The sequence below is a fragment of the Prionailurus bengalensis genome, chromosome B1 (assembly GCF_016509475.1).
Source record: "Prionailurus bengalensis isolate Pbe53 chromosome B1, Fcat_Pben_1.1_paternal_pri, whole genome shotgun sequence".
NCBI lineage: Eukaryota > Metazoa > Chordata > Mammalia > Carnivora > Felidae > Prionailurus > Prionailurus bengalensis.
In genome coordinates this window covers 63,956,177-63,983,548 of record NC_057344.1, presented here as the reverse complement: position 1 = coordinate 63,983,548, position 27,372 = coordinate 63,956,177, and positions in this window count along the sequence as shown.

Sequence of the window (27,372 nt, the reverse complement as noted above, 5' to 3'; positions counted from 1 at the left end):
ACAACTTTCCAGGGAATTCTGATGATCAATTATAGAGGAACAATACTATCTTAGACATTTTAGTAAATGCAAAGAAGCATATTTAAAGTAGCTGGCAATAAAATTCAGCAAAATTAAAATGGCAAGAATGAACTATGAGAAATGCACATTTATTTGCATCTCTAAAAGCTAAAGTCTCTTCATTTTAGCCATATGTCTTTTTTTATTTTTTTACAGTGTATACTAATATCCATATAGTAAAGATTAAATTATTCAAATAGATAATCTTGGCTATTTAGTACCATTATTATAAACTCCTAAGGAGCCATCAATGTTTCTATGTGGTCTGCCTAAATCTACATTTTGCATTACAAATTGCTTTGCTATTTGCTTCATCTTGCTTAGAACTTCCTAATCATTCATGACATAAGACATTGTGTTGGAAAGACACACATGGAGCCACACACTGTGCTCTATTAATTTTATTTGTTTACTTAGTGAAGGTTCCAGCCATTGCATCTCAATAGCTTCCCTTTTTCTGGGTCAAGAACATGAAATGACAAATGGAGTGTGATGCTCCTGGAAATCGTTCCAAGAGTTACTTCTCCTACCTATCTCAGGTTGCTATATAACCTGAGAGTCAGATTTCTGGAAAGGTCCCGCTGAGATATTTTAGTTCATGTTCCTGCCTCCAGGCTAGGTCTAGTATCCAGCTACCTAGTAAAATACACAGCTCAAAGCCAGCTTTATCTACATGTACTGTCCACACGTAGAAAAGTGAGTATGCACATGTGTGAATGTGAGTGTGTAAAATAAAATATGACCCCCATAATGCTAATGTTTTTAAACTAACTGTAATACATTAGACAGACTTTTAATAATATAGAGAAACTACCCCCATGGATTTACTGATTTGGTAACTATGGACATTTTATGCAGTGGTTTGGAGTCATCAGGTTGTTTGATCCATTCTTGTTCTCAGCTTATCAACACCAGAACTTTGATTACCCAGAAACAGAGCAGAAAGTAGACCAAACGGTAGGATTTGATGGGTACCAAAATCTTGTGTTCCCCATAACATCTGTGTACACAGCTGTAAGTCTATCTTCTCGCCTTAATAATGGGTTCAATTCAATGGAGACTCTGGAGCCTGACTTCCTGTATTCCAATCCTGTCTCCACCACTTCCTAGAACAGGCATTATAGTCAAGTTCCCTAACCTCCCTGTGTCTCTCAATCAACTATCTGCTAAAAACATAAAATAAAATACCTTTTTGAACTGCTGAGATAAAGTGAGGTCACCTATGTATGCAAAGCACATACAACAATACTAGGCCCATAATAACTTCTCCATGTTGACTATTATCTTTACTACTATGATTATTACAAACTACTGTGTAAACATTTAGCTGCAGTGACTCTGCAACTCTTTCCCACCATTACAAATTGATACTAGGGGCTAATAACTTTTTTTTAATATGAAGTTTATTGTCAAATTGGTTTCCATACAACACCTAGTGCTCATCCCAACAGGTGCCCTCCTCAGTACCCATCACCCACTCTCCCCTCCCTCCCACCCCCCATCAACCCTCAGATTGTTCTCAGTTTTTAAGAGTCTCTTATGGTTTGACTCCCTCCCTCTCTAACTTTTTTTTTCCCTTCCCCTCCCCCATGGTCTTCTGTTAAGTTTCTCAGAATCCATAGAGGAATGAAAACATATGGTATCTGTCTTTCTCTGTATGACTTATTTCACTTAGCATAACACTCTCCAGTTCCATCCACGTTGCTACAAAAGGCCATATTTCATTCTTTCTCATTGCCACGCAGTATTCCATTGTGTATATAAACCACAATTTCTTTATCCATTCATCAGTTGATGGACACTTAGGCCCTTTCCATAATTTGGCTATTGTTGAAAGTGCTGCTATAAACATTGGGGTACAAGTGCCCCTATGCATCAGGACTCCTGTATCCCTTGGGTAAATTCCTAGCATTGCTATTGCTGGATCATGGGATAGATCTATTTTTAATTTTTTGAGGAACCTCCACTAGATTTTACCTGGAATCCTGATCGGATGAGACACAGAAGAGATAAAACTAGTTGCAGCATTACAATGATAAACACTATGCCCTTTTTCACACATAGTGTGAATAGTAAAAATTCCTTCCATTCAAATATTAACCTTTTGTGCAAACCCAGTGCAAGTGATTTTGTTTTTTAAAAAAAAAATTTTAGTGTTTATTTATTTTTGAGAGAGAGAGTGGAAGAGACAGAGTGCAAGTTGAGGAGGGATAGAGAGAGGGGGAGACACAGAATCTGAAGCAGGCTCCAGGCTCTGAGCTGTCAGCACAGAGCTTGACGTGGGTCTTGAACCCATGAACCAAACCATGGGATCATGACCTGAGCCAAAGTTGGACACTTAACAGACTGAGCCACCCAGGCACCCCAGCGATTTCCTTTTTTATAGCAGCCCCCCTGTTCACTCCAACATGAGGTTGCCTGACCTTCTGGAGCAAGAGTGGTACCTAACACATAATTCTATGTAATCAGGAACTGTACTACATTATAATACATTATATTACAAGACAATACATTAGTTGTATTAATTTATTTACTCTTCACAATATCTCCTGAGTTGGGTACTATTATTTCCCCATTTCAAAGATAGAAAAAATAAAGCCTGGGGTCACACAGCAAGTAGTGGAACAGATTAAAATCTTGGTTTTGAGCTCCAGAAGCTGGTTCTTGACCTCCCTTCTTCTTTTGAATGTTTCTGGAACTCATATTGACCTTGTGACATTTGATCTCATGAAACTACTTGAAATTGCCCATGGGGGTACCTACTGTAATGGAAGCAGAGCCCTTCTTGGTTCTGCTCCTTAGTCAGTTGGTAGAGGAGAGGGCCCATTGTCTCCCTGGCCCCAGGGCCTCCTACAGTGATTAGGGCTGCTACACCTTCATTCTGAAAAGCCCCTGTGAAGTGCCCTGCAGGTCTGCACCACTCCAGGGACTATCCAAAATGACCAAACGGAAGAATTCCCCTCAAAAGAATCTCCAGGAAATAACAACAGCTAATGAACTGATCAAAAAGGATTTAAGGGGGCGCCTGGGTGGCGCAGTCGGTTGAGCGTCCGACTTCAGCCAGGTCACGATTTCGCGGTCCGTGAGTTCGAGCCCCGCGTCGGGCTCTGGGCTGATGGCTCAGAGCCTGGAGCCTGTTTCTCATTCTGTGTCTCCCTCTCTCTCTGCCCCTCCCCCGTTCATGCTCTGTCTCTCTCTGTCCCAAAAATAAATAAACGTTGAAAAAAAAAATTAAAAAAAAAGGATTTAAATAATATAACAGAAAGTGAATTTAGAATAATAGTCATAAAATTAATCACTGGGCTTGAAAAAAGGATAGAGGACAGCAGAGAATCTACTGCTACAGAGATCAAGGGACTAAGGAATAGTCAGGAGGAGCTGAAAAACGCTATAAATGGTATGCAAAATAAAATGGAAACGACCACAGCTCAGATTGAAGAGGCAGAGGAGAGAATAGGTGAACTAGAAGGTAAAATTATGGAAAAAGAGGAAGCTGAGAAAAAGAGAGATAAAAAAATCCAGGAGTATGAGGGGAAAATTAGAGAACTAAGTGATACACTAAAAAGAAATAATATACGCATAATTGGTATCCCAGAGGAGGAAGAGAGAGGGAAAGGTGCTGAAGGGGTTCTTGAAGAAATCATAGCTGAGAACTTCCCTGAACTGGGGAAGGAAAAAGGCATTGAAATCCAAGAGGCACAGAGAACTCCCTTCAGACGTAATTTGAATCGATCTTCTGCACAACATATCATAGTGAAACTGGCAATATACAATGATAAAGAGAAAATTCTGAAAGCAGCAAGGGATAAACGTGCCCTAACATATAAAGGGAGAACTATAAGACTCATGACTGATCTCTCTTTTGAAACTTGGCAGGCCAGAAAGGAATGGCAGGAGATCTTCAATGTGATGAACAGAAAAAATATGCAGCCAAGAATCCTTTATCCAGCAAGTCTGTCATTTAGAATAGAAGGAGAGATAAAGGTCTTCCCAAACAAACAAAAACTGAAGGAATTTGTCACCACTAAACCAGCCCTACAAGAGATCCTAAGGGGGATCCTGTGAGACAAAGTACCAGAGACATCACTACAAGCATAAAACATATAGACATCACAATGACTCTAAACCCGTATCTTTCTATAATAACACTGAATATAACTGGACTAAATGCGCCAACCAAAAGACATAGGGTATCAGAATGGATAAAAAAAACAAGACCCATCTATTTGCTGTCCACAAGAGACTCATTTTAGACCTGAGGACACCTTTAGATTGAGAGTGAGGGGATGAAGAACTATTTATCATGCTACTGGAAGCCAAAAGAAAGCTGGAGTAGCCATACTTATATCAGACAAACTAGACTTTAAATTAAAGGCTGTAACAAGAGATGAAGAAGGGCATTATATAATTACAGGGTCTATCCATCAGGAAGAGCTAACAATTATAAATGTCTATGCGCCGAATACTGGAGCCCCCAAATATATAAAACAATTACTCATAAACATAAGCAACCTTATTGATAAGAATGTGGTAATTGCAGGGGACTTTAACACCCCACTTACAGAAATGGATAGATCATCTAGACACATGGTCAATAAAGAAACAAGGGCCCTTAATGAGACATTGGATCAGATGGACTTGACAGATATATTTAGAACTCTGCATCCCAAAGCAACAGAATATACTTTCTTCTCGAGTGCACATGGAACATTCTCCAAGATAGATCATATACTGGGTCACAACACAGCCCTTCATAAGTTTACAAGAATTGAAATTATACCATGCATACTTTCAGACCACAATGCTATGAAGCTTGAAATCAACCACAGGAAAAAGTCTGGAAAACCTCCAAAAGCATGGAGGTTAAAGAACACCCTACTAACGAATGAGTGGGTCAAGCAGGCAATTAGGGAAGAAATTAAAAAATATATGGAAACAAACGAAAATGAAAATACAACAATCCAAATGCTTTGGGATGCAGCGAAGGCAGTCCTGAGAGGAAAATACATTGCAATCCAGGCCTATCTCATGAAAAGCCCCTGTGTCACCGGCTGCGTCTATTCCCACATTCCCTGGACACTGTGGGGGTTGGCCAAGAGGGTGTTATTAGCACTAGGTGCTGCTACCCACCCACATCCTATAGGAAGGGAAAAATAATTTTACCCCTACCCCTCCAGGTTCTTGGCTGAGACTGCACTGTCATAAAGATAGATTAACAGGGGGGAAACACAGAAGTTTAGTAATATGTATACCACCAGAATGCATGGGAGAGATCCAGGAGAATTGGCCTCCCTGAAATGGCCTAAGCCATCACCTTAAATAACATCTCTGGCTAAAGACAAAAGAAGATGTTGGTAGGTGGGGTAAAGTCAGAGCTGGGGAGTATCAGGTAAAGCATACTAAACAAGAGTAAGGTTGTTAAATTGATTTAGGCCATTGCCTTCTCCGTTGCTAAAAGTTTCTAGAGTTTTAAGCACCCCTCTCTTCCTGGTACAAAGAGGAAGACACCCTTCCAAAGGGAGATTTCCCTTATGAATGTAAATGTTTCTTACAAAAAGGTAACTTTTGTGTGGTTTTCAGAACTTTTCCTATGCTGTTTCTTAAAAATAATCTTTATGCCAAAGAGATATTTTGGGATGGCAAATTCTGCTTTCCCTTACTACCCTTGCTGTAGCCTTCCGTCTTCCCCCTACCAAGCACCTGAGCTCAAGGACCACAGAAGGGCAACTGCAGGTTGTGACATGTTAGCCTGGACTGGTCCCTGCAGTCCCCCAGCCCTTAGGCTGGGAGAGACCTTCTCTGTCCAGAAGCATAGCAGGACAGCCAGGGTGTTTGGGCAGCACAATGAGAGGGTGGATCTGGTCAGTAGGTCCTCAGCCATCTAGCCCCATAGCTCCGCATCCTGTCAGTGCTGATATGGGAAATAAAGACAGAAGGAAATGGTAGATAAAATTAAATTTCCTTGTAACCTGCAGCCCACTGACAAATACTTGAGGCAGGCAGAGTATAACATTCCTCCAGGAACTCCCTACTATCTTAATGTTAATGCTTTGCTAGAGAAAAAACAACCTTAGCTTGACAATAGCTAGGCCTCCAGTATCCTGTGAGTCTTCTTTAGTATATGAAAATCCTTTTGGAAACTTCCCCTTGCCTTTACCTCCCCCAACTCCCAAGTATATAATCAGTCACTCCTCACAATCTGGCAGGTCTTTCTGCCCACGGGCCCCATCCTCATCCTTTAATAAAACCACCTTTTTGCACCAAAGATGTCTCAAGAATTCTTGGCCATCAGCTCTGAACCCCAACACTCCAAACCACATCAAGTGCCACCACCCACAGTACCACCTCGCCCAACACATGCCCCCTTGTGCTAATTGGCCCTGTCCTGTGTGGTGACCCATTCTACCCCAACTCCAAACTCCCTGGGGCATTTCCTTGCTGATTTTTCAATGTTATGTTTAAAGAGTGGAAAATGAGAATATGAGTTTTTATTTTTAAAAAATGGTGCCAAAAAAAAGCTTTGGTGAATATTTTATTGCTATTTACTTTCCCCACAAATTTATGTAATTACTCTGCAATTAGATTATAAGCTCATTGAAAGAAAAGACAATACTTTATAAATTTTGTGTTCTCCCCCAAATACCCACCACAGCAGTAGTAGTTCTAAAATTCCTCTATAGCAAGGGATTAATAGTACCTTCTACTGAGGGGGAAGATAAGGGGTGAACTAGGGGATGTGCTTAAAGCTTCATTTTCAAAGCAAATGTTTTAACTTATGTTATATATTTACCGGGGCCACTTGCGGTGGTAGAAAGGCTGAGAGAATTTTCAGCTGATAAAGACCCCCAATTACCCTCTGGCCCAAATTCTGTACAATAGTGCTATGCACTGTTGAGGAGGAAAAATTTTCTTCTACCCTTCAAAGTTTCTTTCAGGTGGTCTAAGAATTAAATTGAGACAGATTAATAGGAGAAAATCAAATTTAATTTTGTATGTATGGAAACCCTACCTATATAAGAGATTTGAAGATGAAAGGTACAGTGAGGTATATGTAGCATCTTTGGCTAAAGAGTGAGATCAGGGTTTGGGGCTTCAAAGGGAGGGGGGACAACTCTAAGGCAATAAGAAGAGCAGATGTTTGATAATTAAATGTTTTCCCTGCCATACAGATGGGTCACTCAGACAAAATTTATCTCTGGGGGTAACTCCAATTGTGGGAAGGGCCTCCAATTTAGATTCTTCTAAGTGATTAAGGGAACAGTAAAAAGTTTCTCTTGAATCCACAGGGTCTCAAAATAGTCCATATGCCAAAGTGGCACATTTTGGGAAGACTTGCTCTGAAGTCCTTTAGCACATAGGAAGCACTTAATGAATACTTGATGTATTATTTCATATATGTGATAACACTAAATGACAAAAAAATGTGATGGTGCCTTCATAGATTAAGAAGGGCAATATTCTTAAGAAAAAATGGATAGTCTGCCCCACCTACAAACTAGATAACAATTAAACCCCCTGCTCCAGTTCTCATTCCAGAATGACCTACTATACAAGCCCAGTGATCTATAGTCACTCGGAACCAGTAGCAGACAGATGGTAACCTTAAAAAGAAAGTCTAATCTTAGGCATTAGAATTGAGATTTTATAGCACAATAAAGTCCAAGACCATATCTTTTTCCTCTATAAAGCTTGCAGAAAAGAGCCAGAATTTAATTAAACTGCCATTACTCCTGAATTACGTATTCTGTTTTCTAATTTTCCCCAAAGTTCTTCATTATCTTTTAGTTTTCAGCCCAAAACAAAGGAGGACGAAGAGGAGGAGAAAGAGGTGGAAGAGGGGAGGGTAAAGGGGAGAAAATGGCCACTAGAGGAAAAGGGCACTATTTAAGGGAACTATTGGGGAATAAAAAAAATCTCCCTTCTTCTTGTCTAGGTTCTTTGTCTGGGCCTAATAATTTCAATTGACATAAGACAGATTAACAGAAGAAAAACAAACAAAATTTTATAACATATATCCTATACACACACACACACACACACACACACACACACACACAGGAGACATCCAGGAAAACTGAGTAACTCTTAAATGGCCAAAGCCATCACCTTAAATACCACCTTCAGTTAAAGACAAAAGAAATAGGTTAGGGGTGGGGAATTAGTTATGGAAGTTTATGAGGAAAAGACAATAAACAAGAGTGAATTATTATGCAGACCTTTAAGTTGTTAGAATGACAACCACAAGTCCAAAATGGAGTTATTTATGCTGGACCAGGTCTCCAAACTGGTGCTTACTATCTAATAGAATTACAGTTTCAACTTCTCCCACAGTAGGAGTCTTAATCACTCAATCAGGAATTTTCTGCTCAGCACCAACAAGGTAATCTGTCACATGAGCCCTCTCCATCTACCGAAGGAAAATGAGTTAATCCAACTAACAAACCTTCCTGCTTTTCCCCCAAAGGGAAGGTGACCTTGCCTGAAACAATCCTTTGTGTCTTTTGCTAATTGTTCTGCCCCATTTCTACCTATACAACCCTTCCATTATGTACAGTTCCTTGGAGCTCCTTTCTACTTGCTAGATGGGATGCAGCCTGATTCATAAATCATTGAACAAATCCAGTTAGATCTTTAAATCTACCCAGTTGAATTTTTTTTTATCAAACTCCATACCTTTTCCAGTTTCCATTTCTAGAGATCTGGGTATTCTCTTAGTCCTGGTACAGAGAGGGAGACACTCTTACAAATGGATATGTCCCTTATAAATGTAAATGTTTCGTACCAAAGGTTAACTTCTACTCAGTTTTCAGATCTTCGTCTGTATCTGCTATATCTTTAAAAATAACCACCTTGGGGCGCCTGGGTGGCGCAGTCGGTTAAGCGTCCGACTTCAGCCAGGTCACGATCTCGCGGTCCGTGAGTTCGAGCCCCGCGTCGGGCTCTGGGCTGATGGCTCGGAGCCTGGAGCCTGTTTCCGATTCTGTGTCTCCCTCTCTCTCTGCCCCTTCCCCGTTCATGCTCTGTCTCTCTCTGTCCCAAAAATAAATAAACGTTGAAAAAAAAAATTAAAAAAAAATAAATAACCACCTTAAAATATCAATATGACAAAGAGGCATACTTTGGGGTGGTATATTTTGCTTCCCTGCAGAAAATTTGCAATCATTTAATCTATTTCCCACTGTGAGGGAGCAAAAATAACTTTCCTCTAGGAAAGTTTCTTTCTAGGTTGTTGGCTGAGACCCCACTGTAATAAAGATAGAATAACAGAATAACAGAATTCTAAAGATAGAATATTCTGATGGAATTGTAAAGGTAGAATAACAGAAGAAAAACTATCTATCTAAAGATGTAATAACAGGGGCACCTGGGTGGCTCAGTGGGTTAAGCGTCCGACGTCCGACTTCGGCTCATGTCATGATCTCGCAGTTTGCGAGTTCCAGCCTTGAGTCGGGCTCTGTGCTGACAGCTCAGAGCCTGGAGCCTGCTTCCGATTCTGTGTCTCCCTCTCTCTCTGCCCTTCCCCTGCTCACGCTGTGACTCTGTCTTTCAATAATAAATAAACTTAAAAAAAAAAAAAGAACAAAAGAAAACAAAAACAAATGTTTAGTAAACATGTATATTTCCTGTGACATGGGAGAGACCCAGGAAAATGGAGAAACTCCCTGAAACGGTTCAGGCCACCACCTTAAATATCATCTCTAACTAAAGAAAAAAGAAGATATTGGGGAAGAGGGTGATGAGTTATGGGAGGCTACCAGGCAAAGAATAGTAATCAAGGGTATGGTTGTTACATAGTTTTAAGTCCTTGCCTTCTCCATGGATAAGAATTTATAGAAATTTAGCCTTCCTCCTCTTTCTGGTACACAGAGGGAGACAATGGAAATTTCTTTTACAAATGGAGATTTCCCTTGTAATGTCTCTTACAAAAGGGTAAGTTCTTGGTTTTCAGAGCTTTTCTTATGTCTGCTTGTTTCTTAAAAAATAATCAGCCTAAAATAATCCTTATGCCAACAAAATGTATATTAGCGTGGAAAATTCTGCTCTTTCACTGTCTCAATGCAAGGGAATATCACAAGGGATCACATGGGAGGACAGGGATTTACAGTACTTGAAATCAGGCAGACCTGTTTTACTTCCTGGTTTTACTAGTCAACCAGCTATGTCAATGAAGTTAGACTATTTAACCATTCTCAGTCTCATCTTTCTCATTTGTTAAATGTACATCTACATATCTTAGTGAATTAAATGAAATAATGTGTACAAAATGCTCAGCACAAGGCCTGGCACATTAGAACGCAGTCACTGTTAGTCATATCACCATTAGCGTTCCCAGGGCTGATGCTGCCTATTGATGGCACAGGATAGGTTCAATGTAGAAAGCTGAAATAGAAATTCTTCCTTACAGTGTGCTAAGGCAAAACGTCTTACACACTGGTTATTATTGTGATAGAATTAAACAACATTCTTTTTAACAGCCTTATTCCGACATAATTCACATACCATACAATGTACCCTGTGAAAGCATGCAGTTCAATGATTTGTAGTCTATTTACAGAGTTGTGCAAACATCACAACAATTTTTGAACATTTTCATCACCTTAAAAGCAAGTCCCAAACAATGTATTTTTTGACAATAATTTTTATGTTTTTAGAATAATGTCATAAAAACATTCTCCTCTAGATTACAATGACCAGATACATAACACAAAAGTGGAAAAGTGGTAAACAAAGTAGAATAAGTCATATTTATGGATTATCAGTTTACTCAAACATACTATGATATAGAATACCATAATGACTTTATAAATAGTTTCAATGAAACACTAGTCACATTAAAACTGAGAACAATGCTAATAGAATTGATATAGCAACAGTCATAAAATAGTACATGTACATCTCTTCTGTATTTAATTATTTAAGTTTGTAAGTGTTCAAATGCATCACAGATTTTTTTTAAATCTTAGAAAATATGCGACTATTATACAGAAATAGTAGTCAAGTACTCAAACATTTCAAAACCATAGAAAATAAAATAATTTCTCTGTTCTTACTCTTAGTGGTATTGGATAGGGAACCAGAAGTCTACATCCCTTCATGATTAATTTTCCAGGTTGTTTTTATTAATCAGGATCTATGGGAAATAATAGTAATAGTAGAGGATTAAAAAAAACACCGATGGAACTAGATGCTCCTTATCAAATCTAACTGGGTAAACTTAATAAGGTTAAATGACCTCCCCATGCATCAGTTTTCTCATTCATAAATTCAGGATATGGTAGCACATGTAGTCCATAAGATTGTAATGAGTATTACATATATAACATGCATAAATCAATGTCCAAATAATTCCAAAAATATATAAATAACCCCTCCTAGGAAGTGGAGCTTAATTCTCCTCCCCCTGAATATTGGCTGGACTTATTAACCTGATTACAAAGACTAGTGCATGGAGAGGGAAAAATGGTACCCTTACAGTGGAAAAAACTGGCAAACAATCTCCCCTGTTCAACACCATCTTCCAAAAAAAAAACAGTAAAAAAAAAAAAAAGCTATAGTCACACTACTGCTTAAAACTTTCCAATGGTTTCCGTCTGTGCTTACAATACAATTTTGATTCCTTGCTATCACTTTCTAGGTCCATGGTCTCATTCTCATCTACTTCATAATGGATGCCTCTTCCCTCTCTCACTATGCTCTGGCCTCACAAGCCTTCTCAATATAACTCAACTGATCCAATATTTTCCTTAAGTGCTTTCCTTGTGGTGTCTCTGATCTTGCCATGACCAATCCTTGCTTATCATTGTCACTTCTGCTCAATAATTGCCTCTTCACAGATGCCTTCTCTGACTATCCTACCTAGACTGCCCTCTACTTGGCCACTCTGTCAGCTTACCTAGTTTATTTCCTTCACAGAGTCTATCATACCATAAAATTTTCTTGACTATTTGTTTACTTACTTGCTTGCAATCTCTCCCATCATGAGAAAGGTTGTTCAGTGAGGGCAGGAATTCTGCCTATTTTGTTAAACTCCATACCCTCAGTTCCCATAAACTTGTGGAAGCCAAATAATAACGTGTTGAATGAGTAAATGACAGAGAAAATAGTAGGGATGTACCCCATAGTTTTCATGTATTTTAGTAATTACAAAGACGGTCAACCCTTAAATGAGGACTAGATGAAGAGAAGAATGTCTGTTTTTTAAATTTCTATGGTTATTCTCTGATAGTTACCAGTCTTTCTCAGCTGTAGACATTTACTATATCTTTAACTTTCATGCTTGGCACCATTCATTTCTGATTTAGCATTGATCATGGACTCCTTCATGCTAGTCAATGAGCTGTAGAATTAATCTCTCTGCCAAGGCTGGGACTATATTAAGGGAGGGTGTCCTAAATACTTCCTTCCCTCAGATCACAGCTTTCCTTTAACCCTTACCATATTTTCTCAGCTCCAGTAAGATTGTCGGTGGATTTTCTTGTCCCCCACTAGGATTGTAGCCCTTTCCGAGCCCAATGTAATTAATTGGGACTTTGCATCTTGTCTAGCTGTCAAGAATTTTCCACCTAAGACACAGATTCCCTTACCTCTGTGATTCTTTTTCTCTTCTTTCCCACATCTTAATTGTGTCACCCACCTAACTTTAGATATGGCCCACCCCATACTCTTACAGCACCTAAAGAACTAAGTTAGGACCCCTTGGTTCATGTATAACTGAGTTCCTATGCCTCCTTGGACCCAGAGCATTAAATGATAGCTATTAAACTCAGGCTTTATTCTTTTTCCACCAGCCCCTGCAGCTGAGGTCAGAGTATTCCTAAGGAAAAAGCCCATTTACATCATAAACCCTCTTTAATATATGTGGCAAAATATTCTTAAAGTTATCAACCATAGCAGAACCTATTTCAGTTTCAAGATACTTAAAAATAATAAGTAAATCATCATTGTATATATAAAATGTAGTAACAGACATTAGTAAACTGTGTAACATTCACCTGAAAGTGAAGACCCATTAGCAAAGTTTGATAATTACAATTAACCATGACACAGTCCCAAAATCACTTGGACTGTCTGATAACTTTGAAGGTAATATTATGTTAAGGAACCACATACCTAAAGAAAATGTTTATAATGTTCTGTATTTTTGTAACAGATTTACTATCATCTTTCACAGAACCCAAAATTTTATACTTCAAGTGGTACAATCTATAGAATATTGATTTGTTTTTATTTGTTCAGATTCAACTGCCAGTAAAACCTAAAGAAGAAAGAATTCAGTCCCACTTAGTGGAAACTCACAAGATATAAATGTAGCAATATAATATCACATACAGGAAATATTGTGACTATCAGAATATAACAGGAACCATGTTTTAAAAATATTAAACCAATGTGTTTTCCCTTATTAATCCTGTTCTTTCCCCTATAACTCTTTTGGCCACTATGGGTATACCATGAAGGTTATTACCCAGAAAAAGTATGACTGCAGTTTGCCTAGACTCCAGCATATAGTGTAAGTAAAGAAGAAAGGAAAATAACATAGAAAAGAAATTCTCAACAGAATAAGGGAAAATCTAAAGAAAATGGTATTTGGAAAAGATGAGATGATATTAAAGAATTACGTTCAGGATCCCTTCATCCCTCATTTGTGTTGAGAAGATAGAAACCTCACTGAATGTCTAACTCAGACAGCTCCTGCACCCTGCTCCCACCTCATAAAGGACACCTCTTTGAATAGCACTTTACATCAACACAAAGTGGTAATGTAAGAGGAATCATACAGCATATTTGGGCAGCAGGTGGACTGGAGGTAGCATTCCAAAAATCTTCCTAGATTTGTGTGTGATATGAAAGGTATCCAAAATCCCTTGTGCTGTAGGTAGAACTAGAAGAAAGATGTGGGGTTCCTGGCTGCCTCAGTTGGTGCAGCATGCAACTCTTGATCTCAGGGACATGAGTTCCCTCACATGAGTTCAAGCCTCACATAGGGTGTAGACTGTACTTAGAAGAAGAAGAAGAAGCAGAAGCAGAAGAAGAGGAGGAGAAGGAGAAGGAGAAGGAGAAGGAGAAGGATGTTCTACCAGATGTTACCTGGCTAGCAAGCTTGCTAACGGGTGATGCTAGTGATGGTCACTGTGGCAGAGGTAAAATGTTTATATATCAAGATCTACTGGATGAACCACCAGGTCCAGGACTAAATGAAAGTCAGAGCCAGAACTAGAGATAGCTTTAGTGCTGGCCCGAACAAAAATGGGATCTTACTCCATGGAGGGCAGTATATATATATATATATATATATATATATATATATATATATCTCCATATCCATATATCTATATCCCTCATATATATATCTATATCCCTCATATATCTATCTATCTATCTATCTATCTATCTATCTATCTATGGCCATATAGATAGATATATGAGGCATATAGAAAGATAGATAGATAGATAGATATAGATATAGATATAGATATAGATATATAGATATAGATAGATATGAATCCAATAGCCAATATTCCAGTTTGAGTCTGAAGACTGTCAGCTGTAGAAACAGGAAGAGCCAATGATGCAGATGAAGGAAATCTGCTAGAGAATTCTCTCTTGTGCGGGGAGTCTGGTCTTTTTGTTTTTGTTTTTGTTTTTTCAAGTCTTCAACTGATTGAATGAGGCCCACTCCCATTATGGAGGGGATCTGCTTTACTAAAAGTGTACTGGTTTAAGTGTTAATATCCAAAAACACTCTCACAGGAACAATGTTTTATCAAATATCTGAGTACTGCATGGCCCAACCAACTTGTCCCATTAAATTAATTGTCATTTGGTTGAACAGTAAAACACTTTGTTGATGTAATTATTATATTATAAGGGGAAAGTTAACTAGATTTAATGGAACAGAAATGAGCAAATATCTGTTAAGCATATTTTGGACCTATATAATTATGGTATAGCCCTGCAGGGAATCAGATTAATGGGACTGAGTGCCCAGACTATGGGCTGGCATAGAATGAGAATGCTTTGGGTGGAGAGGTAACAGGTATTTACTCTACAGAGCTATGTGCAGATATTCAATCAGAAAATAATTCTTTGATCACACATTCCCTGTAGTCTTCACTATTTTTTCAAATCCAACAGAAGTTTTAAATTAGAGAAAGATAGCGTTAATAAAATAGTAAAGGCTTAAAGAAATGTTTTTATCTCATTTTTGTAGTTGACACAGGCAGTCTTTCCTTTCTTCACCTTTTCATTATTACCACTCTTAAATTGGGTGTCTCACACCACAGGACATTGTTAATATCCAATGGTCAATTGGGTAGCTCATTCAGTAAAGGTTGGAAAAGAAATCTTTTTCCAACTCACTGTGGCCAATTCTATGGAATCAAGAAGCTACTAATTAAAATTCACTTTTTTTAGAGTCAGAACACAGAAGGTGTTAGTTAGGCCAGTAAAGTTCTGAATGTTATCTAAAGTTGTGCCATTAATAAAAAACAAAGTTTAAGCAAAAACATTTTGTCCTAAATCTGGAGGGATTAGAAGAGCAAGAGAAGAAAGGAAAACTGGCACATCTATGGTGACCAAAGGGGAAATGATAAGGAGGAAAAGAAGACTCTAGAAGGAAGAGTCATCCCCTCAAATGTCAGCAATTTTAGCCTGCTCATTAGTACACTCTTCTTCTTAACATTCTATTTGAATAATTTACAGTTAAAACAGGTATAATCTAAAAACAGTCCATTACCTAAACAAATTGATGACACATTAAGGCAATGCTCCAGAATAGGAGAAATAGGCCCAGGGGCAGAATGACAAGGCCAGTCTGAGTATAGTCAATACCATTCATGAATGTGTCTTCACTAGCCATGAAAGTCTCACAGTCTCATATTTAGGATAACATCTGATTGTGCTATGATCATGTGCAAATACTAGGAAGGTATTACAGAACTACTGATGTGTTTAGATATTCCTGTATTTGGTTGAATTTATGACAAAAAATGAATGGCCCTTGCAAGATTTATAGGCAATAGGACAACTGAAAATCAACTTGCTTCTTCTGCATATTTTATTATCTATCATAAAAGTAAAACATGACAGAAATAACTAAAACTGAATGGTTAAATAAGAATAGGTCATTCTCACAAACTTGGTTTTAGTCCTTTGTAACCGAGAGGCATAACATTTTCAGGATTGACCTGGCTGGTTGTTTCTGTTTCAGAGGAAGGTGCAATCTGCCTAGAGATCTGACCTTAGAGTTTAGAGTGTCATTGTCATTTTTTTTTGTTTTTGCTTTTGTTTTTATACTGAGATGATCTCTTCCATCCTCCTCCAATCTATTTAAACATGAATAAGCCTAAGTCACACTAGACAGACATCTATCTATATAGATATCTGGTTCAAAGTAGAAGAGAAGGAGGTAGGTTTGGGAAGTTTACCTTCAGCCTAAGGTGTCAGGAAGAAAGAAGTACTATGTATGAGGCTCCAAGTAGGTGAAGACCTGGGAAGAGAGCAGAGCCTATTTACAAAGGTTAACCTTTGTCCCAAATGACATTCGTATATCCTGGTGATGCTATCTGCTGAAATCGTGACCACTACCTATACCACAAAATCATTATTTTGAGAAGCCAATCATAAGTCCTCACATCTAGAAAATATCAACACTCCACTCATTTGAATACCAAATCCAGTATTCTTTGTTTGAGTTTGCATTTAACTTTCTCAGGTAAGGCCTCTTGCTAATTACAAAGTTGTGGCAAAGGACTAACAAGGAATCTCACCAACCATGGAAAAAAGAAAAAAAACTCCATGCATTTCATGACTGGGCAGGAAAGAGGATAGACTTTAACAGATGAGGATGAAAGAGGTTTCAGGAGAGGATGAGAAACTGGAGCCTTTCATTAATTCCATACTTTCCTTTATTACAGGATTTCCCTCCATCACTCTTTGCTTACAGTTGCTACAGGAGGACTGAATGTTCCCAATGAAGGCCTGAAGGTCATCAAGGACATCAACCAGAGGGAGTGAGGGCTAGTGTCACTGTGAGGTTCAATTCTCTGCACACTGGTGCTACATGAGTAAACAACTCTGTGGTGTTTTGCATAGCTGCAGAGTTGTTATGTAAACCTAGGCAGGCCCTAGCAGAGGACACAGCAAAGGGAGCAGACTAAGGTCTTCCTGAATGTGCTGTGCCCATTCAGAGTGGACACACTCTTCCAGAGTGACTGGCAGAGGATGCTGATCTTTTGAAAGAATGAGGTAAAGCATGATTACCAATATCTGATCCTTGATTCACTTTTAAAAATAAACTGTACTACTTTAAGAGTGACCAAAAGTTCTGAGAGTCTTCTTATCAATAAGTGGGGTCTATGTCCCCTCCCTTGCATCTGGATGGGTTTGTCACCAGAGACCACAAGACTTGACATTTACTGCCCATGGGCTTTTACTTGTTAACATTGGTCTTATGTTTTTTCTTAAGCTCTTCTTTCTGGCTTATCCCTTAACTCAGACAAATGAAACCAAAAACCACCCCTTAGGTGATGGCAGCTGCCCTGACAAGATCTCTTGCGGACCTAGATCACCCAGACCTTTTGGGCTAAACCCTCAACTCACATCTGTGCAGATGCACCAAGGAGTGACGTCTAGAATGACCTACCATTACCTTTATCTTATAATAATACTAAGATTTCCACCTAAGGAGCCTGAGCCTCACTTATATACAATGTATGTATGAGCATGTTTCTTTAAAAAAAAATTTTTTTAACGTTTATTTATTTTTGAGACAGAGAGAGAGAGCATGAACAGGGGAGGGTCAGAGAAAGAGGGAGACACAGAATCTGAAACAGGCTCCAGGCTCTGAGCTGTCAGCACAGAGCCTGACGCGGGGCTTGAACTCACGGACCGCGAGCATGTTTCCTTGAGGCACTTACAGGACCCTATGCCTTCTTCTACATACAATGACAAGGCTTCTTTGTCTAAATATTCATTTGGACCCTAAACAAAAGGACCCTTTCATCCTCCTCAGGGAGTCAAGGCTTTGGAAGCTTAATCTCCTTATTTTCTATAAATAAAAGTTTTCTTTGTGCAACAACTCACCTGGTGCAGTTTCTGATTCACCAAGGAGTGAATTTATTCATGTTGATTCTGTGAAATCTTGACCAATAAAGTATGGGAGAAATGATGCTATACCAAATTTCTGAGCCCAGAAATTAAGTGACCAGTCGCTTCTAGTCCTGTCTTGTGGAATAGTCACTCTTAGAACACTGCATCCAAGCTGTGAGTAAGCCCAATCAGCCTATGGTGAGACACACATAGAAAGCAAATTAGGCTCCTGGCCAATAGTCTAGTTGAACTCCCAGCCACCAGCCAGCACCCAACTTTGGTAACCATGTGAGCAAGCCATCATGGAAGCAGATCCACAAGCCCCTGCAGACACCACACAGAGCAGAGATGAGTAATAAGTAATTATATCATATATAGCGACTTGGCAATTTTGGAAAGACCACACTGAGTTAAGCACAGCTAAGAAAAAAGGTTCAAACATCTATATAACACAATAAGCATTGTCCAAAGTTAGGATAAATGAAAATAAAACATTTATCAGGTGGATGGGAACTTAAAATTATTTGATAACAAAAATTGACTCCCATCTTTGAAGTGACTGAAAACCACTATTTTGTCAGAGAAATATATTTTAATTTAAATAGTTAATCAAATAAAGTGTTGTAACAATTAGATACATATACATACACATGTCTCTATAAACCACACTCACTATTGTTGTCATCTTATACCACAGCAAATGTTTGCAAATTAAACTCTGAGAAAAAACAATTGTTTAGTTTCCCCCTAGCCTCTTGAGAAAGAGGACTGAAGGAAACCTAAGAGGCCTCATGGAAAGTCACTGGCACCCAGACCACATAGGGTTTTAAAGATCAAAGTAACATATGCAAACTCCACTGACTTCAGATGTTAAATCAAAACATGAAAGCCTTTTCATTCTTGAAAAACTCTATTGGATTTTGTCAGAGAATTTGTGTAGGAATTGTACTTCTCCTGTTTCTCTGTTTTAATTATTAGAGGTATTTGCATGAAAACAGGGTCTTTATTTTTAAGAGTTCATCTGTTCCTGCTGTGTTTCCCTCACTTGAAGTCATAATCCAGCATAAGATAAATACCAACAGGATGAGATAAACTCTTTAAAAGGCAAAGATTTTGTTTTCATGCAAATGATTCAAATAATGTTTTTGAAGTCAAACATAAGATTGATGGTATGCAAATAACATTGTCTGTAATATTTGTTCTGTATAGTCTAGGATATTTTTTTTCCAGTCTTTGCTGTACAAAAAAAACTTAGTGTTCAGAGGACATAATAAACATTTTACTTATTAAGAGCCAAGATATATTAGCAAAAAAGTCAGTTATAATGGAAATGCAGCAAAATAGATCAAATATCACTTTAAATAAGGTTCACATCATGTTTAAGCTACACTTTAAATTAAAAAAAAATGTCAAAATAATTCTATTGTGACTTTGGAAAGTCCCCAAGCCGGACACAGGATCTTTTATAATAATGTGTCATTTCCTCATGCTTTTATTTCTCTAGATTTAAAGGTTTTTTGTGTCTCCTCAATACTATTCTGTCAAATACATTGAGAGATGGTTATTTCTTAGTCCACTGTCCATAGAATTATCTTCAATGTACTGGGTCAAAAAATTTATAATGCATATATACTTAAGAACTATTGCAAAGATTTTAAGGACAGATCTTTCAGTTATAATTTCAAATATTTTATTTCTAAATTATAAAGTATTATTAATACAATTAATACCTTCACATATGTGATCTTGCTTGGTTTTTCAAAAATCTTTGGAAGAAAAGAGAGAAGATGTTGTTAAACCATGTTTTAAAGTGAGTGCTAATTAGAGAAGTTAAATTACTTGCTTAAAAGTCATGTGATTATGCAACATTATTTCTGGGTCTAGAATTCAGGTATTCTGGCTTTCAGACTCAGCATTTAACCACCACATTATGCATATGACAAAAGATCCTTGGAATAAATACAAAAAAATGAATTATCAAAGTAACAAAACTATAATGAAATATATATTTTACTATAAAGGTGTCAGAGTTATCATAAGCCTGAATCAAGAAGAAAGACATTAATTAATAGTGAGTTCATTTGTTGTTTTTTGTTTGTTTTTATTTGAGAGAGGGAGAGAGAGACAGAAAATGCAAGTGGGGGAGAGGGGCAGAGGGAAGGGAAGAAAGAGAGAGAGAGAGAGAGAGAGAGAGAGAGAGAGAGAGAGAGAGAGAATCTCAAGCAGGCTCCACACTCAGTGTAGAGTCTGACATAGGGCTCAATCCCATGACCCTGGGATCATGTGAGCCCAAATCAAGAGTTGGATACTCAGCCAATTGAACCACCAAGGTGCCCTGTGAGTTCATTTATTTTGCAAATGATAAGGACAGTTAGTTTATAGCTGGAATAGGGATTTTGAAATTATGGAACAAATACTACTTAAATATAAATGATATTTATATTTTGTTTCTATATGTCCTAAAAATACTTCAAGACATAACATTTAGAAAACATTGGTCGAGAAAGCAGATCATCATGATAGAAAAAACAAATGGGAATATGATTCTGCCTAGTTTGAAAATTAATTCCATATCTAGTAGCTTACAATCACTATCTTTCACTAATGGAATAAACACACACAGGGATATCTTAGAAAACAAGGAAATAGTGTAATATGTTGTATGATTGGTTCCTCAGTCATTTGCTTCTTAAAAATATAGTCAGAATGACAATCTCATTCTTATCCTCTCTCTTCCTCTTCCTCTCTTTCTGTCTCCCATCCTGAGTTTAACTTCCACTAAAGTTTCTGAAATTTAAATACAAAATACTTAAAGGTTATTATGATACATTATTCTAAAATTTTAAAAAAGTGTTGTTATATGGATAGCCTCCTAATGCAGCTAACCAAAATTTCAGTCTTTGGTCAGAGCTTACACAATGCCCAAGTAGTTAATAGTTTCCTATAATTTCTGTCGAACACATAAAAGATGAGGTAAGTTTTTTTGCTAAGGTGATATCAACATATAATCTATCTCTTCTTATGAAATACATATATACTTCTTACACTTAAAAGAAGTTTGTATATGTGAATGTATCTGTTACCTACAGCTGAGTAACAAATCACCCCAGATTTTACTTGTGCATAACAATAATGATTTATTATTTCTCATGACTCTGGTTCTTCTGGTATCTCACTCAGATTCACATAGACAGCTTTCTTCAACTGGAGGGTTATTGAGGGGTAGGCTCAGCTGGAGAGCTGGGACAATTGGACCCTTCTCTCCACGTGATTTTTCATCCTTAAGGAGGCTAGTCCTAGCATCTTCACATGGTGGCAGCAACATTCTAAAAGGGTAAGTTCCAATGTGTAAATATATATCAAGCTTCTGCTTGCCATATGTTCGCTGATGTCCCATTGACCAAAGCAAATCACCTGGCTAAGCTGGGTGTCAGTGTTGTTGGGGACGATCACTACATGAGGGCCCCACTACATGGGGACGATCACTACACTCATGGAGAGCCAATTTTGTTGCCTATGTACTACAGTGGGGAAAAAATGCTACTTTTAAATAAAACAACCTGTATGTTTAGAAAAAAATACTCTAAAGGAGTGTAACCAGATTATCTGAATGCTTTTACAGTGAGACAGCTTTTAGGTCAGGGCAAGTCACTATTATACTATTTTGCAATTTATTTTATATTTATAATAAAATATAAAATACTTTATTTACAATAAAAATAAATAGCAAGAACTTTTTAAAGGAAACCCACTGACTTTAATTAGAAGGAGGAAAATATAATTATTATTGAGCAATCATTATGCACTTGGTACTTAATCAAGTGGAGTATATATATTCTCACTTAATCTAATAGACAACACTGAAAATTTTTTTGTTAAATTTAATTTGTTAATGAAAATTATAATCTTGAATGCTCACTTATTAAGTATTGTGCTCAAGTATTTTCATTATTTTGACTAATATTCTGAAGACATTAGTTCTAAATTAAACTAACTGTAGTTTAATGAGACATTCACACTCTTTTCCTTATAGTTCTGGCTTCAGCAGCACATATACTGAATTTGGAACACATGCTTTCTTTCCTTATAATAAAATCACTTAGGATTTGAACCAATCCTTTACTGCTACTCTTGAGTAACAGAGACCCAGAATAACATTGGCTTCAACAAGACAGGAGTTAATCTCTTTCTCAAGGAGAAGGTTGGACATAGGCAGTTCAGGGTTGAGCTCTCCTGCTCTGAGGCTTAGGTACCCAGGTTCTTCAAGCTTATCATTACCACCCCTACAGTATAGCTTTGGGCACATGGGCACACCTTGCTGCAGTGGAAGCTGGGAAATGCTGACTAGCCTTTTTCCTTAGTGTTTATTCACTCTTTCTGTGGAGAGAATGGAGACTGGATATCAGGGGACATGGGCAACCTTTGCTTTACCTTACATGCAATGACCTTATATGCTTTACTTTGTATGCTCAATCTCTGGGGTCAGAGATTATTATCCCTAATAGTACCCTTAAAATGGATGATTTCTCTGAGTGATACTAGTTAACCTATGATTAGGATAAAAACACTTGGCCTTATTAGAACTCTATTCTAAACGTGTTTCACGCTATCGAGAAAGTTGGTGCATTTGCAACTACAGAACTAGCTATGTTGAATTGTTATAATTGGCACAGTCACTATTACTCACTGAAATTCACATGAACAGGCAAGAAGCATCAGTAGAAAGTCAGACAAGCAATGTCTCAGGGAATGAAAATGCACTAAGACAGTTGGGGAGGGGCTAATCGGCAAAAGGGGTTGGCTTAGAAAGGGAAGTGCTAGGGGTGCCTGAGTGGCTCAGTCAGTTAAGCATCCCACTTACGCTCAGGTCATGATCTCAAGAGTTCGTGAGTTTGAGCCCTGCTTTGGGCTCTGTGCTGACTGCTCAGAGCGTGGAGCCTGCTTCAGATTCTGTGTCTCCCTCTCTCTCTGCCCCTCCCCCATTTATGCTCTGTGTCTCTCTCTTTCTCAAAAATAAATAAAAAATTAAAAAATTAAAAAAAAATAAAGACAGGAAAATGCTCCCTTAGACTGGTGAATTATAAGGAAAATTTTTTAAAAAAAGGAGAAAGGAAATTTTCTAGTAAATTAAAACTGAGGGAAAATTTTATTACTCTACCTTTGTGGTAAAGGTGGTTCATTGGTTTTAGATATTCATTTCACATTGACTAAATGACCACATGATTTATTAACTTTTCATACCACCTTTCTCATACACTTATTCAGAAATTCCTACAAACATATACATATTGGGTTCTCCTTGACACTGTAACCAGCTCTAGCTCAAGACCATCATTCTTTCTGGGCATCCAGAATATACCAGCGCCACTAAAGGAGAAGAGCTGGACCTGACCCACATCATGTCAAGGGCCTGCCTCAGGGAAGGAAGCCAAAAAATTCTAAAAGGTTAAGGTAGACCACATTTTCAAAAAACACCTGCCACAAATTACAATTGTAGCATTTCCTCAATTCATTTTAGGCACTTCCAAACTTTCTCAGGTAAATTTGATTTATTCAGTCACTTCATTGGATCACACTGGTTTTACCATGGAAACTACTTCAATTATTCAAATGTTATCCATAGCTTTATGAATGCTGAACACTAGTCTCTGTCTAAATAACATCATTCAGCCAGTTAGTGACATAACCAGCCCCTGAATGAAAGAAATTTAGCTGCTGACTCCAGACCCATGCAACGGCTGATTCTAAAGAAAATGCTTAGTTTCCACTATAAATCTCAGTTCTTCTGTCAACTACGATGACTGAAACTCTTGTATATTTCTTCAAAACAGCCCTGCCACACTCCCTGTTGTGCTGATTGTTCCAAATTAGAGATCTGCTGCTTCCCTGTGGGCATCCTGTAGGAACATATAGATTTTCTATTGAGCTGCGAGGGCTTCACATCAGTTTTGCACAGTAGCCAATTTAAGCAGATTGGAGCATTATATGCAATCCTACTGCATAGTCAGCACTGGAATTGTCTTACTAGGATGCATATGATTAGGAAGAAGTCCTATCCCCTGTCACACACAGTGAACCAGTGTGACCTGCCAGAAAGAGCACAGGCTGAGGAGCTTACTGTGGCCTGACTGTTCTAACTCTCACTTCTCCCATCTATAAAACTAGGAGGATAATGCCTAACTTTCATGATCACATGAATTAGCGAGAACACATGTAAAATACCTACCATAGTATCTGAGATAGAATACTACTCCTCATTTATTATTACAAAAAGGGAAAGATCCTTGGTTTAGAGAATGTCGAAAATCAAACATTTTTCTTCAATACTAATATTCAAAATTGAATCCTGTTAAGGCTGTCAGTGATCCTGATATTATGGGCCCTCTTGTATAATTAAAAGTAAAATCAATGATAAAGAATAGTTTTAGGAACTTTAACAAATTTCTGACTTTTTTTCATCAGGATTACTTTTTTTCTTCTCAAGAAATGTCAATATTCAAAATCTCTCGCCTGAAGCACATTTTTAATTTGCCTTAGGATAATCCAGCACTATTTGAAATGTGCTTTAATCACTTTCTCTCAAAAGCATCCATTCCTTTCTGATCTTTTTACTAAAGATTTCAAAAGAAAGAAGGAAAGAAAGAAAGAAAAAGAAAAAAAGAAAGAAAGAAAGAAAGAAAGAAAAAAGCCTGAGAAATTTATTACTATGAAAACCTGAGCTAGTGCCTAAAATAGAAAACAAAGTGTAAATGTCTGTATTGAATATATTGAGTATTCCTATTGGAGCCCTGTGGCAAATATTTAAATTTCATGATATGAAAATTAAATAGAAATGTATCTAAAAGCAGACTGGGGTAGTGTAAAGAGCCGAGGCTTGGAACTGGAGGACCCAAGTAGGATTTATTCATTAATTCTAAAAATATTTACAGAGTGCTTGCATTATGCTAGACAATCTAAATATTATGGTGAGCATGACTGTATTTCCTGCCTTTATGTGTTCTATGTCTTATGGAGAAGATAGTATACATACAATTGTGAGGTGTTAAAACAAAAGTAAAATGGATCGTCAATTTATAATAGATGTACCAAAATGATTGTAAGGAATCAAGGAAATCCTTCTGAAGAAGTGTTTTCTAAACTAAGACCTGAATATTGAGAAATGATGAAGAATGGAGAGTGGAGACAGCAGATGAAGCAGAATGGAAAGGTAAATGTTTTTTTCTATAGAACAGTGTTTCATAAGGAAGTGACATGAGCATATTGGCACTTTAAACTATGCTTTTGACTGCAGAGTGAAGCAAAGTTCAGAGGCAACAAGGGTGGATGTAAGGAGATCCCTAAGAGCGTCTTGCAGTGGAACAGGTAAGGTATAAACTAGGTGACAGCCATGTAGATAAAGAATGGTTGGCCCTTTGCAATGCTAAAATTGACTTCTGTAGAGGACTTGATTCTTCATCAATCAGAATGAAGAGGATGAACAACAGGCCAAATATGATGTCCAGAACTAAGACTAAGGGGTTGAGTGGACAAAGATGCAGTTTACTAATCTAGAAAACACAGAATAATGGAAAGTTTGAGGTTGAAGATGATAAGATGCCTTCAAAATACTCAAGGGAAGATGTCCAGTAGGCAGTTAGTTATACAGGTTTGGTTTTCGCTCAGGAGTCTGGGCTGAGAAAAATCTCAAAAAGTTCTTACAAGACTACATGGCACGTAGTCAACATTCAATAACTTCACCTATGTTTATTAGTAATAGTATTATGAGTTCTATCACTATCAGTGTATAGAAATGTAACCATTACCAATATGCAAAAGACTCCAAGAGAACCAAAGCCAATCAGTCATAAAGTTCTTTTACTCATTTTGAAATGGTGGTAAATTTATACTTGATGAAAATATAAACATAATCCACTTTATTTAAATAAGCAAAAATTCTATCTTCATATGCCTCTGAAGGAAACATCAGTACTGAGGCTAATGTTCACCTTGGACTCCAAGTCAAAAGTTCCATTAATCGCTCAACCTCTGGTAACATACTTTTTCCCCTGTGGTTAATCAGTTGCTTTTCAAAGTTTATCAGGCCTTTGCTTAAATTTCCTCCAGTAATGGAAAGTGAGATCATCAACCTTGGAGAATAAGAGTTTTCTATCATTTTTCCCTCAGAGAATACTTACACAAACACTATTAAACAAACAAACAAACAAACAAGTCTTTGTAGAAGTTCAGGAGTCCTGCAAAGGAGTTTCAGCACACTCTTGGAGAAAAAACAAATTCAGGATTAGATGCATTGAAGAGAATAAGAGGAACAGTTTCACTTTACCTGTGTCACCCTTCCCTTAAGACAGCATAACATGGGGGCGCCTGGGTGGCGCAGTCGGTTAAGCATCCGACTTCAGCCAGGTCACGATCTCGCGGTCCGTAAGTTCGAGCCCCGCGTCGGGCTCTGGGCTGATGGCTCGGAGCCTGGAGCCAGTTTCCGATTCTGTGTCTCCCTCTCTCTCTGCCCCTCCCCCGTTCATGCTCTGTCTCTCTCTGTCCCAAAAATAAATAAACGTTGAAAAAAAAAATTAAAAAAAAAAAAAAAAAAGACAGCATAACATGGACACCAAAGCCATATCAGGAAACTACAAGAAAAGAAAACCAGAGGTTATATCACTACTGAATACAGATGCAAAAATTCCCAACCAAATTCTACCAAATGAACTCAACAGTACTTTAATAGGATCATACACCATGATCAAATGGGATTTACCTCTGGGATTCAAAGATGTACAACATCTGTAAATCAATCAGTGTGATATATTATATATAATATGAACTATTATATATAATATGAACTATTATGTATAATATGAACTATTATGTACAATATGAGCTATTATGTATAATATGAACTATTATATAAAATATGAACTTTTATGTATAATATGAACTATTATATATAATATGAACTATTACATATAATATGAAATATTGCATATAATAAGAAATATGATATATCATAAGAAATATATCATAAGAAATATGACATATATGAAATATAGTATGAAATATGATATATCATATGAAAGAGGATATATCATATGAAATATATGAAATAGGATATAGTATATGAAATATGATATATGAGAAAGGATATATCCTATGAAATAGGATATATCATATGAAAAAAGTATACATCAGATGAAATAGGGTATATCAGATGAAATCTCATATGAAATA